Consider the following 14,563-nt stretch of genomic DNA (forward strand, 5'->3'; position numbering starts at 1 on the left):
AACAATTATTGTTCGCCTCCGGGTAGGTTCAATCCACCAACCTTTCGGTTAAACTTTAAATATTACTAATGAAAAGGCGTTTGTTCGTTACTTAATTAACTAACCTATATTTACATTTAATAATCACTTATCCTAAAACATTGCTTATTCTAACATGCGACTTAGATCTACACTAATCTGTAACCTACGGCGCAACCAGTGCCCAATACCTGTCCGTACATCGGGCCCGATTCACTTCACACACAAATAGTTAACATTTACTTCACTCCTATAAACTATACAAACTATACAAAGTCTACTTTCGGTTTGAGTGACAGCTTCTGAAACGCTGTACCCCCATGTAATAAATAATATGCCCTCGAATTGAAAGAAATGCCCGCGCTCGTCCAGGATTTGAACCCGGGACCTCCCCCACCCAAAGCGGGAATCATACCCCTACACCAACGAGCCACATGTTCTACCCAGTGCGTGTTTGTGTTGCATCCAATGTACAACATTGTAGTGAATAATATGTGCTCGAATTTAAAGAAAAGTCCGGGCTCGTCCGGGATTTTAACCCGGGACCTCCCGCACCATAAGCGGAAATCATACCCCTAAACCGACTTTTGGATTTGCCACTTACGTTTAATATCTAAGCCGAAATCATAACCCTAGACCAACAAGCCATGGGTTTTATCCAGTGCATGTTTGTGTTCGAAAAAATGTACAACATTGTTGTAAATAATATGTTTTCAATCCAATATACAATACTGTAGTAAATAATATGTGCTCGAATTTAAAGAAATGTCCTGGCTCGTGTAAACTACATATATGATGAATAATATAATCATCAAATACTATTGGGTATAAAGAATATGCATTGAATATTCCAGAGTATAAATAATAACTACTTTACGCCCCCGGGTGGGCTAGAACCACCAATGCCAATTGCGCCACGGAGATTCTTGTTGTGCTGTTGATAATAATAGGAGTAAATTATATATAGCACAAACAATAATTACAATAGTCCCTTGTCATAATGCTGATAATACTAGGGATAAACTATATATATGATAAACAATAAAATCATGAATTCTATTAGATATAAACAATTTTCATTGAATATTCTACGGTATAAATAATAAATATTTTTCCTCGTAGACCCTTGTCGTAATGCTGATAATTGTAGGGGTGAACTATATGTATTGTCATGGACCCCTTTTTATTTGTCATAAATATCCTTTTATTTATTTACTATACTCCTTTAGTCATGCTCTAATTTATTATTATTGTGTACATTCTACAACATTACCGTGACGTCGCAATCCTGTAAGAGACTAGTTACTTTAAATATAACTAATGAAAAGGCGTTTGTTCGTTACTTATTCAACTAACCTATATTTACATTTAATAATCACTTATCACACAAATAGTTAACATTTACTTCACTCCTATAAACTATACAAACTATACAAAGTCTACTTTCGGTTTGGGGGATAGCTTCCGAAACGCTGTCCCTACATGACGTCCTCTAGGCTTACATTAAAAACATTTTATTAACCCTTTCGTGCGCTGGACCGCACGTTTGCCGACTTTGAGGCCATGCAGGCAATGCACACCCTCGACCACGACTACCTCATGACTGAGAGGGGTAGTTAAGTAGTTATGTGGGTGCCCACACATTCGTAACAATATGATGAACAATATAATCATTAAATACTATTGGGTATAAAAAATATACCAAATATAATATGAATATATACGGATAGCGCGTTGGACTTCTAATCCAAAGGTCGTGGGTTCGATCCCCACAAGGGATGCTTCATAAAACTAATTTATGTAATGACCATATATTGTATAGTCTAGTTTGGCAATTGGTAATTAACTATAGCCGTTCATGCGTTGCAATTTTCATCTAAATTTTGTCGACTGAATACCCACAAGAGATGTTCGAAAATATCAAATTATTTTAAGAAATGATTTGTCATGTCTTGGCATTTTGCTGTCTACATACAAAAACTCACAATAAACTTTTCAACTTAATAAGTTACAACTATAAGTTATTACACCATAATTGAATGCAATATGTTAAGCGTCGGTGGTGTAATGGTCAGCATAGTTGCCTTCCAAGCAGTTAATGCGGGATCGATTCCCGGCCGACGCAATCACGTTTATTACTTTTCTGTTGCAATTTGTCGAAATTAAAAAAGAGTTTCAATATGGGTAAAATGAAAATTTTAAGAAATTATTTGTCATGTCTTGGCATTTTGCTGTCTACATACAAAGACTCACAATAAACTTTGCCAAATACCGGTAAACTGTATCAAATACAAATATGCATTGAATATTCCAGAGTATAAATAATAACTACTTTACGCCCCCGGGTGGGCTAGAACCACCAACCTTTCGGTTAACGGCCGAACGCGCTAGCCAATTGCGCCACGGAGGCTCTTGTTGTGCTGTTGATAATAATAGGAGTAAATTATATATAGCACAAACAATAATTACAATAGGCCCTTGTCATAATACTGATAATACTGGGGATAAACTATATATATGATAAACAATAAAATCATGAAATTCTATTAGATATAAACAATTTTCATTAAATATTCTAGGGTATAAATAATAAATATTTTTCCTCGTAGACCCTTGTCGTAATGCTGATAATAGTAGGGTTGAACTATATGTATTGTCATGGACTCATTTTTATTTGTCATGAATATCCTTTTATTTATTTACTATACTCCTTTAGTCATGCTCTAATTTATTATTATTGTGTACATTCGCGGTCTTTCTACGACGTCGCAATCCTGTAAGAGACTAGTTACTTTCAATATAACTAATGAAAAGGCGTTTGTTCGTTACTTAATTAACTAACCTATATTTACATTTAATAATCACTTATCCTAAAACATTGCTTATTCTAACATGCGACTTAGATCTACACTAATCTGTAACCTACGGCGCAACCAGTGCCCAATACCTGTCCGTACATCGGGCCCGATTCACTTCACACACAAATAGTTAACATTTACTTCACTCCTATAAACTATACAAACTTTACAAAGTCTACTTTCAGTTTGAGTGACAGCTTCTGAAACGCTGTACCCCCATGTAATAAATAATATGCCCTCGAATTGAAAGAAATGCCCGCGCTCGTCCAGGATTTGAACCCGGGACCTCCCCCACCCAAAGCGGGAATCATACCCCTACACCAACGAGCCACATGTTCTACCCAGTGCGTGTTTGTGTTGCATCCAATGTACAACATTGTAGTGAATAATATGTGCTCGAATTTAAAGAAAAGTCCGGGCTCGTCCGGGATTTTAACCCGGGACCTCCCGCACCATAAGCGGAAATCATACCCCTAAACCGACTTTTGGATTTGCCACTTACGTTTAATATCTAAGCCGAAATCATAACCCTAGACCAACAAGCCACGGGTTTTATCCAGTGCATGTTTGTGTTGGAACCAATGTACAACATTGTTGTAAATAATATGTTCTCGATCCAATATATAATAATGTAATAAATAATATGTGTTCGAATTTAAAGAAATGTTCGGGCTCGTGTAAACTACATATATGATGAATAATATAATCATCAACTACTATTGGGTATAAACAATATGCATTGAATATTCTAGAGTATAAATGATAACTACTTTACGCCCCCGGGTGGGCTCGAACCACCAACCTTTCGGTTAACAGCCGAACGCGCTAGCCAATTGCGCCACGGAGGCTCTTGTCGCGCTGTTGATAATAGTAGGAGTAAATTATATATAGAATAAACAATAATTTTAATTATTGAACAATAATTGGGTATGAATAAAAACTATTGTACGCCCCCGGGTGGGTTCAATCCACCAACCTTTCGGTTAAACTTTGAATATTACTAACGAAAAGGCGTTTTTCACATTTTACACATGATTTGCCCACTGCGTGTTTGTGTTGGATCCAATGTACAACATTGCAGTAAATAATACGCATTCGTATTTAAGGAAATATCCGGGCTCGTCCGGGATTTGAACCCGGGACCTCCCGCACCCAAAGCGGAAATCATATCCTAGACCAACGAGCCACGGGTTCTATCCACATGTTCTAGCCAGTGCGTGTTTGTGTTGCATACAATGTACAACATTGTAGTAAATAATATGTGCTCGAATTTAAAGAAAAGTCCGGGCTTGTCCGGGATTTGAATCCGGGACCTCCCGCAGCCTAAGCGGAAATCATACCCCTAGACCAACTTTTGGATTTGCCACTTACGTTTAATATCTAAGCCGAAATCATAACCCTAGACTAACAAGCCACGGGTTTTATCCAGTGCATATTTGTGTTCGAACCAGTGTACAACATTGTTGTAAATAATATGTACTCGATCCAATATACAATACTGTAGTAAATAATATGTGCTCGAATTTAAAGAAATGTCCGGGCTCGTGCAAATTATATATGATGAATAATATAATCATCAAATACTATAGGGTATAAACAATATGCATTGAATACTCCAGTGTATAAACAGTAACTACTTTACGCCCCCGGGTGGGCTCGAACCACCAATCTTTCGGTTAACAGCCGAACGCGCTAGCCAATTGCGCCACGGAGGCTCGTATCGCGCTGTTGATAATAGTAGGAGTAAATTATATATAGTATGAACAATAATTATGATTATTGAACAATAATGAGTATAAACAACAATTATTCTTATACCCAATAAACTACACTAATCTGTAACCCACGCGGTATACTCAATAAACACATTTTACACATGATTTGCCACTTACGTATATTATCTAAGCCAAATCATATCCCTAGACCAACGAGCCACGGGTTCTATCCAGTGCGTGTTTGTGTTGCATCCAATGTACAACATTGTAGTAAATAATATATTCTCGATCCAATATACATTATTGTAGTCAATAATATGTGATCGAATTTATAGAAATGTCCGGGCTCGTCCGCGATTTGAACCCGGGACCTCCGGCACCGTAAGCGGAAATCGTACCCCTAGACCAACGAGCCACGCGTTTTACGCAATAAACACATTTTACATATGATTTGCCACTTACATTTATTATCTAAGCCAAAATCATACCCCTAGACTAACGAGCCACGGGTTCTATCCAGTGCGTGTTTGTGTTGCATCCAATGTACAACATTGTACTAAATAATATGTTCTCGGTCCAATATACATTATTGTAGTAAATAATATGTGCTCGAATTTAAAGAAATGTCCGGGCTCGTCCGGGAGTTGAATTCACACACCTACACCAACAAGCCACGCGGTATACTCAATAAACACATTTTACACACGATTTGCACATCTCAATAAACACATTTTACACACGATTTGCACACTGCGTGTTTGTGTTGGATCTAATGTACAACATTGTGGTAAATAATAGGCACTAGAATTCAAAGAAATGTCAGGGCTCGTCATGATTTGCCACTTACGTTTAATATCTAAGCCAAAATCATAACCCTAGACCAACAAGCCACGGGTTTTATCCAGTGCATGTTTGTGTTGGAACCAATGTACAACATTGTTGTAAATAATATGTTCTCGATCCAATATATAATAATGTAATAAATAATATGTGTTCGAATTTAAAGAAATGTTCGGGCTCGTGTAAACTACATATATGATGAATAATATAATCATCTGTATAATGTATGTAATGTATAATGTAATAAATAATATGTGCTCGAATTTAAAGAAATGTCCGGGCTCGTGTAAACTACATATATGATGAATAATATAATCATCAACTACTATTGGGTATAAACAATATGCATTGAATATTCCAGAGTATAAATAATAACTACTTTACGCCCCCGGGTGGGCTCGAACCACCAACCTTTCTGTTAACAGCCGAATATTCACATTTAATAATAACTTATCCTAAAACATTGCTTATTCTAACATGGAACTTATATCTACACTAATCTGTAACCCATGTTGCATCCAATGTACAACATTGTAGTAAATAACATGTGCTCGAATTTAAAGAAAAGTCCGGGCTCGTCCGGGATTTGAACCCGGGACCTCTTGCACCCTAAGCGAAAATCACACTCCTAGACCAACGAGCCACGCGGTATACTCAATAAACACCAATTGTAGTAAATAATAGGCACTCGAATTTAAAGAAATGTCAGGGCTCGTCCGGGATTTGAACCCTGGACCTCCCGCAACCCAAAGCGGGAATCATACCCCTAGACCAACAAGCCACGGGTCGTACCAACTGCGTTTTTGTGTTGCATCCAATGTACAACATGCCATGGGTTCTACTCACTAAACACATTTTACACATGATTTGCCACTTACGTTTAATATCTAAGCCGAAATTATAACCCTAGAAAAACAAGCCACGGGTTTTATCCAGTGCATGTTTGTGTTGGAACCAATGTAGAAAATTGTTGTAAATAATATGTTCTCGATCCAATATACAATACTGTAGTAAATAATATGTGCTCGAATTTAAAGAAATGTCCAGGCTCGTGCAAATATATATATATATATATATATATATATATATATATATAGAATTTTATGATATGAGTGGAACGAATATTAATTGTTTAATATGAACAAAACAGCACTCAGATTTGTTTAACACAACTTTATTTTATAATTACAGACGTTTCGAGACCTTTGTATTCGAGATTTTTGTATACCAAAAATTAAATGAAATTTAAATAAATTATTAAAGAATGTGTAGTATATAAGTAACTGTTTTTGAAATTACACTGAAGATGAGACACACCATGGTCTCGAAACGTCTGTAATCATAAAATTAAGTTGTGTTAAACAAATCTGAGTGCTGTTTTGTTCATATTAAACAATTAATATATATATATATATATATATATATATATATATATTGTGACGAATGGAAGTTGAAGGCCCCCTTCTTGGGGTATGCAATGGCTGCCAAATATTATATTTTAGCCTTGCAACCCCGTTACGAAGGGGTTACTTCAACACTCCAATCGCCCGCTAAAGTACCTGTAATTACCTGTGGGGGTTAGTAGCTACTATACGAATGAAACCAAGATTACTTTCATAACTAACTCTATTTAAATAATTAATAATACATTCCGCATGTATTTGTGGAACGTGACCGTACTTGCATACGGTCATGTTCCCTAACTAATACCACTTATTCTTATATCGTGGTATATGTGCTTATATGGATATATGAGGGGAGAATAGCTATAGCTTATAATCTACATGATCTGACCTTTAAGCTGGACCTGTCTTGTTGCACAACACACACACAACTAACACTAACGTATCCCAAGGCGTTCGCCTATGGGATACGTCTTAGATGGCTGTTACTTCTTAATTGCGAGGATCTCCGGAGCGTCTCTCTGATGGACCCCAAGAACCAATAGATAGTTAGGGGTAGTGGTAGGGATGGTGTACCCTGGGGGTTGACGACTATCAGGCGACAATAATTATTCATAAGACGATAATATTGATTATCGTCACACGCCCCCCTGTCACACCAGAGCCGCCCTCGGCTCTAAAAATTGTTGCTACTTCCCAACGATGTTTGAGGTCCCCGTAGCGGTATCCATAATTGTTGGGTGTACGTCCAGAGCCTGGTTTACTTAATATGAATTTGAACGTAGACTGTAGTTATGGGTGTGTGCCTTCACTAATTGTGCTTTCGGTCAGATTTATGTCGTCTTGGGTTCTTAACTAGCTATTCCCCCATTTATTAACAAAGAAGGTTGATGAACAACAAATAAAAAAAGTAATCGATAATAAACATAACAAGTATTCAATAAAAAGAAATATAAATCGACAACCATAATCTTTAAAACAAATATCAAAACTAAATTTATATATGGGTCAATTTGACCTTCAACTTGAAACTTGAACTTAATTAATTTTGTTTTCCAAGAGCTCGTGTTTGAAAAAAAACTGTACTTATTTGAACTTCAAATCGCGATGTTAATTAAATTAGGCACAAAAGAAAAACTACCATTTATACATAATGCTACAATACAAAAAAAAAAATTACACGTGGAAAGATTAAGAGGTTACTAAAGAGAGAACGTTTTCTTGTACAGTTTTTTTTTTCGGAACACGCTATCTTGAAAACAAACCTAACCTATGTGTGTGTGCTGTTACCTATTTTCTTGGTTGTAGTATTAGTTATTATGAAATACACGTAACCCGAAATCTAAATTAGTTCGCCAGAATCGATGAGCCCGATGATATGGACAATATAAAGTAACGCGTGAAAAAAACATAAATAACTAATGTGACGATGAACAATAAGAAAAAATTTATTTACATTTACTTTAAACTAAACTCGATTACTTAAATCACTAGATGACTAACGAGCGCGACATTTACAGTAATTCAGCCTCTACTGGTGTGATTGCCCCCCAAATACAAGACCACAGATGGGGGCTAGGATCTAGTTTTCCTTCATTGCTCCCCCCGCAGAGCCCCATACCAATAATAATATCTCTAGACCGACCGTCTATGCCCACCCAAAAACAAATGGCACTTATACTTAACACCTATGTAAACGTGACACACCTGGGGTTCCTCAGCCCGGCACAAAAGTACCCCAAGTTGCCCCCTTGACGGGAGATGGCGTGCTGCGACCTATGTCGCCATCCCGGTCTTCGCTGAAGGTACCTCCCCAAAAATATTCCATAATAATCCATAATACATAATAATTCACATAATAATTCGACGGCTGCGGGGTTGATTAAGAGCGGTTTCCCCGATTGAAACCGTACGCGTCCATCGATTCGGACATCTCAATGGTCCTCGCTCGTGGACTACTGGGCCCAGCTTTCAACTCACATATATAACCATAAAACAAAAACGTAAATCCGATATGGCGTCCCGATATAAGCCTGCAGACTTATATTTATAATATCTTGTTGCAACTAGCCTGTACTCAACAAACGAAAATCCCAATATAACTTCTTATATGTCTTCTTAATTTTACGACTTATCTAATGGGGGGAATCTTAAAACTAAACCTATTACTATAATTATGTTTAATTATTTACATATGTACATCTATATATAAGTTCTTATCTATATTAAAAAAAAACGAAGAGAAAAATGAAAGAAATATTTTTGCCTTTCTTTCTTCTTTTATTCCATTAACGTGGACCGTGTCGTATTTGCAACTGTTTCTAACTCTACGCTCAATCTTATTATTAAGGTCTGAAAATTTATCAACTATTTTAAAAGGCCCCATGCCATGGATGTTGTGGTTAGTCTGATTGGCCTTATCTACGTACTTCGGTGTTCCCTAACACCCACTGGCCTACTATAAAATTTGGAATTTTTGTTGAGCTCTTACGATATTTTGTATTACTCGTTCGCGACTCGAGTCCAACTTTTTACCGCGAGTGCCCTATCGCATGCCTCGGCCCTCCACGACTTAGCGCTACGTCGCTCGGCAGCCGGGCTGTCTACGGGCTATTCTTATAAAAAGTAAAAATAAAGAAAAAAAAATGAAAATAAATAATTAAAAAAAAAGATGGTAAAGGCTACGACACGATCCTTTGATTTACATATTTGTTTATACAAACAAACCTATTCATTTAAGTATAATTAACCCTGATTCCAAATATCAACTTCACCCTATCTGGAAATACCCATTCTTGCTTCTTTCGATTATTCCTTCATTATTCATCATTATTTTCATTTGCCATATCGGATCCCTTAATCTGGATTGGGCGGTCAAAAACACGAGCCAATAACTATTGACAAGACAGAATTAAAGTATTTTCAATAAAAATAAAATTGTAATATGTCCATATAAAAGGGCGTCACGAAAATTAAACAAAACGCCGACGGTATAAACGCGGTAATACACTACAAACGTTCGTTTGGTTTGATTTACGGTAACATTATCAGTGAACAAAAAAAACATACGACGAAAATAATACATAAACGATTTGGGCACCTTAACATATTCACTTTTCAACTAACAATTGCCCTCAATACTCTCATTACCTTCAACGCCTTGTAACATAGCCCATAAACTCTATCCGTAAACCAAACCAAACCTTTCGCGACGCGCGGTGAAAAAAAAACGACACAACGATAAATATATATGTATAAAAGAACAAAATTCTAGTATATTAGAAATGGCGAACAAAGTGGATAATGCAATAATGATAAGTAGGATAAAAACAGTAAAAGTAACGAAGTTACGCGTATGATATAAAACTAATTTATTATGAAATAGTAAAATATTAAAGGTAGTAAAATGCAACATAAAACTTAGTATAAAAAAAGAAATTAGTATGATCAGAAAGAATATAGTTATTAAAAAGCGAAAAGAAAAAAAAAAAAAACGAGAGCGAAGAAAATACCTTTAGCCGTTCACGCATCATTCCGAACAATACATGAACGTTCATCTAATTGCCGAACTACAGTTACGTATATTGCAAATCCGGGTTCTACTTTTGCAATTGTCTCTGTGTTCGTAGAAATACGACTTTTCGAAGGGAAATGTCACCTACCCACCCGCTCTATTTAACCAAGGTTTTCTAGGCCTTTGGTTTCCAAGCCACATAATTGTCGGTCGAACTGATCGCCTTAGCTGCCATTATGAATTATGGTGAAAAGTCGTATCCTATTATTAATTATTAAATAAGATCAATTAGATGAAGCCGCGAATTGAGCACTAAGCAATGACGTTCCGGCGGGAATGAGAACGCCATTAATACGCGTAAAAAAAAAACGAAAGAAAATAAAATAGAAAAGTACAATATTAAAATCGATAAAATTAAATTCATTATTGCATCACCCCACTGAAAAAACACGAAAATACACGACATTACAATATAAACAAAAACGAATAAAAAACATACTAATACTACAAACCAATTACATAATACAAATGTATTACACAACCCTCCAGCTGTTTTTTTTTTTTTTTTTAAACTTTATTACTTTTTGTTCTTACATTTTTTAAGATACTTAACACTTTTTCTTACATTTTTAAGACACTTAACGCTTTTTCTTACATACATATTACTATTTCTTACTTATTACATACATTTTTTTTTCGTAACATATTTACATGTTTCTTTATTACTTTTTCCTTTTTATTACATATATTTGAATTTTAACTTTTCCCGAAGGTCGATATATTGACTTATTCTCCAACTCAGTCATGGATACACAGAGTCAGAGGCCTTGTTTTTTCATTTTTTGAATACAGTTATACAATCCATGTACCTCTTACTTGTAAGAGGCATGCTGCCACTACAGCTTTGCACACTCTGCATATACGTATGCTGCAGCAATGCCCACGAAAGGCCATTTTCACTTGAAATCATATTTGAAATCTATGATTTCAAGTGAAAATTTGGTATCAAGCTGCTTTGATACCGAACCGACCGAGGTTGGATTCGAACCCGGGACTAGGATTTGCTAGCCCACGTTCTTACCACGGGACCACGGCCGGCCACTTCAGTGGGTGGAACCCTTCCAGCGTTCTGGTCAACGGTCTTAAAGTCTGGGCCAACCAAAGACCTCGCAGAAGTGGCCGAGTCCGCTGGTCAGATATGAATAGCATGCCTATGTTTCAACTATTTGAAACAAAAACTAAGTCCTTGTTAAACTAACAAACCCGATTCGGCACTGTCTGCCTGGCTCAAAAAACTTCGACTCTCTGCACGCGTTTCGTACGCGCCAAACATCTCACCCCGTGAGTTTTTCAAAATTCTTACACTTTTACACATAGGCACGCTAGTCTTTATGCTAATTCTCCCCCGTAAAATTACTTGAAAATAAAACCAACGATAATAGCAATTTGTTAAAATGTGTTAAATTGCTAATCTTACACTTGACTAACAAAAATGACAAAAACTTGACTTATTCAGATAACTTTCAAAAACTTTTAAACTGATTAATATTATTATAAAATAATTTTCAACTTAAATTAAATTTTCCTATATAAAACAAAAAGTAAAAATTTTTATCCTATGAATCTAGTTGAAAAAAAAGTTAACAAATTTTTTTAGCTAAACTCTCATGAGAGTTTAAGTAATTTACCATCGATAACATAAAAAAAAACTGATTTCCTTTCTAGTAAACATTAACATATTTAGAAAATCCTAACTATATAATCTATATAAGTAAAGAAAAACTTCATATTTTTTTTACAACCATCTTGGACTACATAATATTCCGAAATAATAATTCAAAAAATTACAAATAAGAAACATACTTTTTTTTTTTAATTTATGGTAGACCTTAATTTAATTAAATTATCCTAACTATTTTATTCATAGCACGTAAAAAATAAAAAGTAATCTTGCCTCATTCGTCTTTAAAATCTAAAAATTTGGTAATTACAGGGTTTCCTAACAACCGCGAATAAAAAGAAAACTAAATAAAAAAATAAATGAAAACCGCTAAAACTATTTGTGTTTATCTGTACTTATATCCGTACTTATGTTTAAAAATATTATTAAAAATGACAAACAAATGCATTATGCGCGCGAACATTTTCGAAACCGTTTAACAATCACTGAGGGTGAGTATGAAATTTTGAACTTGAACCCCATACTCGCGCACAGGTCAAAATCACTTAAAAAAGAGGCTGAAAGTTAAATTTCTCCGAAAAATGGCCATGTGTTTTGCGTGGTACACGCGTATGTGCGCTGGCTGAAGTGTCGCAAAAGCAAAATATCTGAGCTTACGAGCTATATTCGACGATTGGAATATTATTTTATAAAATTAAAAATATTTTTGTGGATATATTGCGATTTTTATAATAGAAAGAATAAAATGAAGAAAAAAAATGCAATTACATCTACGATTATGTGAATTTATAATTTTTATTTATTTATTTATTTATTTTATTGCTTACTATTTATTTATTTTATTACTATTCGAACATAATAATGTAATAATTTGTAATACTGTAAAACAAAATTGGGGAGAAAAAATGAAATTAATTTAGTAGAGAAAGAATTAAAGTTGAATTCGATAAGAAAAAAAATTACAATTTTGTTATTCTATAAATTTTATACTATTGAATATTCAAAACTATTTGCAACGGACCAAAAAAACGTGAAAAATATAATAAAGTTTAACAAATCCATTAAAATACAACAACTAATAAAGTTTCACACTCACGCCTTATTTAAAATCAAATCAATGATTTATAATTTCAAAATATTGGGATACGCGCGCTTTTAAGAAACAAAACTACAGATAAACACATGTAGCGATACATATACAAAAATACACACACATAAAGAATTTTCGCGACGTTTAAAATTTGATTTATTTCTATCAACTTCTATAAAAATTGCGAACGCATTAAAAATACAACCGAAACACGTATACAGTGGGAGCTACTCGCTTGGTTTTTTATTAAATATTATTTAAATATAAAATAAAAAAATTGTAAGTTGGGGATCGAATACGCATTCATCATTGTGACGAATGGAAGGTTGAAGGCCCCCTTGGGGTATGCAATGGCTGCCAAATATTATATTTTAGCCTTGCAACCCCGTTACGAAGGGGTTACTTCAACACTCCAATCGCTGTTACTTCTTAATTGCGAGGATCTCCGGAGCGTCTCTCTGATGGACCCCAAGAACCAATAGATAGTTAGGGGTAGTGGTAGGGATGGTGTACCCTGGGGGTTGACGACTATCAGGCGACAATAATTATTCATAAGACGATAATATTGATTATCGTCACAATATATATATATATATATATATATTTATATTTATTATATATATATATATATATATATATGATGAATAATATAATCATCAAATACTATTGGGTATAAACAATATGCATTGAATATTCCAGAGTATAAACAGTAACTAATTTACGCTCCCAGGTGGGTTCGAGCCACCAACCTTTCGGTTAACAGCCGAACGCGCTAGCCAATTGCATATTACATATGATTTGTCACGGGTTTTATCCAGTGCATGTTTGTGTTGGAACCAATGTAGAACATTGTTGTAATAATATGTTCTCGATCCAATATACAATACTGTAGTAAATAATGTGCTCGAATTTAAAGAAATGTCCAGGCTCGTGCAAATTATATATATATATATATATATATATATATATATATATATATGAATAGATATAATCATCAAATACTATTGGTATAAACAATATGCATTGAATATTCCAGAGTATAAACAGTAACTAATTTACGCCCCCAGGTGGGCTCGAGCCACCAACCTTTCGGTTAACAGCCGAACGCGCTAGCCAATTGCATATACATATGATTTGTCACTTACGTTTATTATCTAAGCCAAAATCATACCCTAGACCAACGAGCCACGGGTTCTATCCAGTGTGTGTATGTGTTGGATCCAATGTACATCATTGTAGTAAATAATAGGCAGTCGAATTCAAAGAAATGCCAGGGCTCGTCCGGGATTTGAACCCGGGACCTCCCGCACCAAAGCGGGAATCATACCCCTAGACCAACAAGCAAGGCTTTTATCCAGTGCATTTTTGTGTTCGAACTAATGTACAACATTGTTGTAAATAATATGTTCTCGATCCAAAATACAATACTGTAGTAAATAATATG

General features: G+C 35.1%; 5 non-coding genes across 5 annotated transcripts; 1 reads left to right on the forward strand and 4 right to left on the reverse strand.

The window, feature by feature from the left end:
• The first annotated feature begins 2,071 nt into the window (after positions 1-2,071).
• Trnag-ucc lies at positions 2,072-2,143 on the forward strand. Its single transcript has one exon. It is a non-coding gene; the product is annotated as a tRNA-Gly (tRNA).
• A 1,507-nt stretch (positions 2,144-3,650) lies between these two features.
• Trnan-guu lies at positions 3,651-3,724 on the reverse strand. Its single transcript has one exon. It is a non-coding gene; the product is annotated as a tRNA-Asn (tRNA).
• Positions 3,725-3,991: 267 nt separating this feature from the next.
• Positions 3,992-4,062, reverse strand: Trnap-ugg. The gene has a single exon. It is a non-coding gene; the product is annotated as a tRNA-Pro (tRNA).
• A 455-nt stretch (positions 4,063-4,517) lies between these two features.
• On the reverse strand, positions 4,518-4,591 carry Trnan-guu. Its single transcript has one exon. It is a non-coding gene; the product is annotated as a tRNA-Asn (tRNA).
• A 1,548-nt stretch (positions 4,592-6,139) lies between these two features.
• Positions 6,140-6,212, reverse strand: Trnap-ugg. Its single transcript has one exon. It is a non-coding gene; the product is annotated as a tRNA-Pro (tRNA).
• Positions 6,213-14,563: the final 8,351 nt, after the last annotated feature.

This window comes from Ctenocephalides felis, unplaced genomic scaffold (genome assembly GCF_003426905.1).
Source record: "Ctenocephalides felis isolate EL2017-DRISC unplaced genomic scaffold, ASM342690v1 CF-g0.4_SCAFFOLD_03573, whole genome shotgun sequence".
NCBI lineage: Eukaryota > Metazoa > Arthropoda > Insecta > Siphonaptera > Pulicidae > Ctenocephalides > Ctenocephalides felis.